The sequence below is a fragment of the Canis lupus genome, chromosome 19 (assembly GCF_048164855.1).
Source record: "Canis lupus baileyi chromosome 19, mCanLup2.hap1, whole genome shotgun sequence".
NCBI classification, from domain to species: Eukaryota; Metazoa; Chordata; class Mammalia; order Carnivora; family Canidae; genus Canis; species Canis lupus.
Window position 1 is genome coordinate 49,453,203 of NC_132856.1, and position 4,418 is coordinate 49,457,620.

Consider the following 4,418-nt stretch of genomic DNA (forward strand, 5'->3'; position numbering starts at 1 on the left):
CATCTTGTGTATGAAAAATTAAAGAGACTGAAGTATGTAAAAAGATAAATTGCAGATTGTTTTCCTATGAACTGATACAAACATCATGATTTAGGTCTTCTAGAATTTTGAGCTCTGTTACTCAAGTTTTCATCTTGAAACAAAAGACCCTTCTATGGAAAGAATGTCTCTTGGCTAAAGAACCTTCTTAGGACCTTCTTTATGTCTCTGTCCTCAGACCATACATGAAGGGGTTCAGCATGGGTGTGACCACGTGTACATCACCAAGGCTATGGCATTTGCCCTGGAGTTTTGCAAAGCAGCAGAACTAAGATATACCCCAAAGCCTGTACCATACAATAAGGAAACAACTGAGCAGTGAGACCCACACGTGGAGAATGCTTTATAGTTGCCCCAAAATATGAAATTTTCATAATGTAAGTTATGATTCTAGAGTAAGAGAAGAGGGTACCAATGAGTAGAAGAACCCCCAGAAGTCCACTTGCAAGATATATCATGGGGTCAATGAGGAAGCTGTCAGAACAAACAAGTTGGATCACCTGCTTAGGTTCACAGAAAAAGTGAAGGGTTTTCAACTCTGTGCAAAAAGAAAGTCATAAAATAATTAAGACATGTAATAGAGAGTCCATGACACTCAATAACCAGCATGCCAGAAGCAGGACGCCACAAAACTCGGGGTTCATGATGACCATGTAGTGCAGGGGGGTGACAGATGGCCACAAACCTATTATAGGCCATCACTGTCAAGAGGAAATTGTCTAATACTCCAAACAGCATGAAAAAATACATCTGGCTGAGGCAGCCTTAGTAGGTGATCACTTTGCTCTGAGACTAGATGTTCAGCGGCATCTAGGAGATGGTGGTAGAAGTGAAACAGATGTCAGCAAAGGACATATTGTGGAGGAAGAAGTACATGAGGGTGTGGAGGCAGGAGTCTGAGCAGATGGCCAGGATGATGAGCAGGTTCCCACTGAAGGTGACCAGGTACATGTACAGAAACAGCCAAAAGAAGAGAGGCTGCAGCTTTGCCTCTTCTGAGAGGCCCAGGAGGATAAATTCAGAAATTTGGGTTTGGTTTCCTTGTTCCATGAAGCTGAAGACACTACAGAAATGGAAACAAGAGGTATTCAAATTTAGCCACAAGCAGCAATCAAGAAAGTAACAGGAAGGAGCTAAGGCAGCCTTCAGTAGGTGAATGGATAAAGTGCAATGTATCCAGACAATGGAATATTATTCTGTGCTTAAAAGAAATGAGCTATCAAGCCATAAAAGGATATAGAAGAAACTTAAATATATATTACTATGGGAAAGAAGTTTTTTTTTTAATTTTTATTTATTTATGATAGTCACACACAGAGAGAGAGAGAGAGAGGCAGAGACACAGGCAGAGGGAGAAGCAGGCTCCATGCACCGGGAGCCCGACGTGGGATTCGATCCCGGGTCTCCAGGATCGCGCCCCGGGCCAAAGGCAGGCGCTAAACCGCTGCGCCACCCAGGGATCCCGGGAAAGAAGTTTTTTATTGGAGTTCAATTTGCCAACATATAGCATAACACCCAGTGCTCACCCCATCAAGTTCCCCCCTCAGTGCCCGTCACCCAGTCACCCCAGCCCCCGCCCACCTCCCTTTCTACCACCCCTTGTTTATTTCTAAGGGAAAGAAGTTTATGTGAAAGAAGCTACATACTATATGATTCCAACTACATGAAATTCTAGAAAAGGCAAAACTATGAACATGGAATAAAAGATAAGTGATGACCATGGGATGGAGTGGGAGTAAAAGGAAAGTGGAGCACAAAGGATTTTGAAGGCAGCGAAAATACTCTGTATAATACCATATTTTATTTTTTTTTTTTTAATTTTTATTTATTTATGATAGTCACAGAGAGAGAGAGAGAGAGAGGCAGAGACACAGGCAGAGGGAGAAGCAGGCTCCATGCACCGGGAGCCCGATGTGGGATTCGATCCCGGGTCTCCAGGATCGCGCCCTGGGCCAAAGGCAGGCGCCAAACCGCTGCGCCACCCAGGGATCCCCTCTGTATAATACCATAAATATGGATACATGTTTTTTGTGCCAGTCTCAGTATATCTTTTGCCAGTGTTGTTACTGGACCAGTCCTTGTGGTTCTTACTATAGTTGCAAGACACCCTCAGCAATAACCATCAGGAAATTGAAAAAATGTATTGGGACACTGTGGGGTGGCTCAGCTGGTTGAGCATCTGACTCTTGATCTCACCTCAGGTCTTGGTCTCATGGTTGTGAGTTCCAGCCCCACATTGTGATCCATGCTGGGCATAGAGTCTGCTTTTTAAAAATGTTCTGGGTACACCTGGGTGGCTCTGCGGTTGAGCATCTGCCTTCAGCTCAGGTCCGGATCCCAGGATCAAGTCCCACATCGGGCTCCCTGTAGGGAGCCTGCTTCTCCCTCTGCCTAAGTCTCTGCCTCTTTCTGTGTGTCTCTCATGAATATAAATAAAATCTTTAAAAACAATCCAGTAATGAAATGGGCAAAAGACATGAACAGAAATCTCACAGAGGAAGACATAGACATGGCCAACAAGCACATGAGAAAATGTTCTGTATCACTGGCCATCAGGGAAATACAAATCAAAACCACGAGATACCACCTCACACCAGTGAGAATGGGGAAAATTAACAAGACAGAAAACAACAAATGTTGGACAGGATGTGGAGAAAGGGGAACCCTCTTGCACTGTAGGTGCGAATGTGAACTGGTGCAGGCACTCTGGCAAACTGTGTGGAGGTTCCTCAAAGAGTTAAAACTACCCTACGACCCAGCAATTGCACTGCTGGGAATTTACCCCAAAGATACAGATGCAGTGAAACAGCTGGACACCTGCACCCCAATGTTTCTAGCAGCAATGTCCACAATAGCCAAAGGGTAGAAGGAGCCTCGGTGTCCATCGAAAGATGAATGGCTACAGAAGAGGTGGTCTATGATACAATGGAATATTACTCAGCCATTAGAAATGACAAACTCCCACTATTTGCTTCAACATGGATGGAACTGGAGGGTTTTATGCTGAGTGAAGTAAGTCGATCGGAGAAGGACAAACATTTAAAAAAAAAATCTGCTTACAGGTCCTGGAAAGCACACAGCACACCTGGGTCCACAGAGATAGTGTGAGCATGGGCCTGGTGTTCTGCTTTTATTGGGGTGAGAGTGGGGGCCTAGGGTTTTACTGGTTCACTATTTGCAAATGTAAAACATAAGAGCAGGAATTTAAGTATGAAAGAGAAAAAGGGGGAACTTTTAAATTATATTGGTTTTAAAAAGCAGTTTTAGATTCACAGCAAAGTTGAGGGGAAGGTACAGAGATTTTCCATATTACCCTTCCCCCACACAGGCATAGCTACCCTCATTATCAACATTGCCCACCGCAGTGGTGCATTTCTTACAACTGATTAACCTACACTAACACATCTTTAATCAATCAAGATCCATAGTTCACATTACAGTGCATGCAAATTGGTGCAGCCACTCTGGAAGACAGTATGGCGGTTCCTCAAAAAGGTAAAAACGGAGCTACCCTACAACCAGAAATTGCACTACTGGGTATTTATCCAAAGGATACAAACAGTGATTCAAAGGGGCATTTGCACTCCAATGTTTATAGCAGTAATGTCCACCATAGCCAAAATATGGAAAGAGCCCATATGTTCATTGACAGATGAATGGATAAGGAAGATGTGAGATATATTTATTACCCAGCTATCAAAAAAATGAAATCTTGCCATTTGCAATGCCGTGCGTGGAGCTAGAGTGTACTATGCTAAGTGAAATAGGTCAGTCAGAGAAAGATGAATACCATATGATTTCACTCATGTGTGGAATTTAAGAAACAAAACAGAGGTGAAGGGAAGGAAAGGAAAAATAAGGTGAAAACAGAGAGACAAACCATAGAAAGAAACCCTTAACTATAGGAAACAAACTGGAGGTTCCTGAAGGGGAGGTGCATGGGGGATGGGGGATGGGGTAACTAGGTGATGGGCATTAAAGAGGACACTTGATGTAATGAGCACTGGTTATTAGATGCAACTAATAAATCACTAAATTCTACCTCTGAAACTAATAATACACTATATGTTAATTAAGTTGAATATAACTTTAAAAAGTAAATATATATACATAAGAACAATAAACAAAAATAAATAAAAAATAAGTTAATTTTCAAAGGCTTAAAAATGAATAGAAATACTGATTTTATTTTAAACACATGTAATTGACTAATTCTTATATATTATCCATAAATCTAGTTCCTGTTAGCTAAAAATTCCAGGGAATCCCAAATTTTCCATCTTCTACTTGATGCTGAAACTGCTCAGCCTCTCTTGCCCTTAATCCAAACATTTTCGCAAGGCTTTATTTTCCTCTGCAAATCTCCTGGGACTTTCTTT

The 4,418-nt window shown here is 42.1% G+C and overlaps 1 pseudogene; it reads right to left on the reverse strand.

Moving 5' to 3' along the window:
- Positions 1-234: 234 nt before the first annotated feature.
- LOC140611458 (olfactory receptor 7C1-like) lies at positions 235-1,089 on the reverse strand (annotated as a pseudogene).
- Between the last annotated feature and the right edge of the window lie 3,329 nt (positions 1,090-4,418).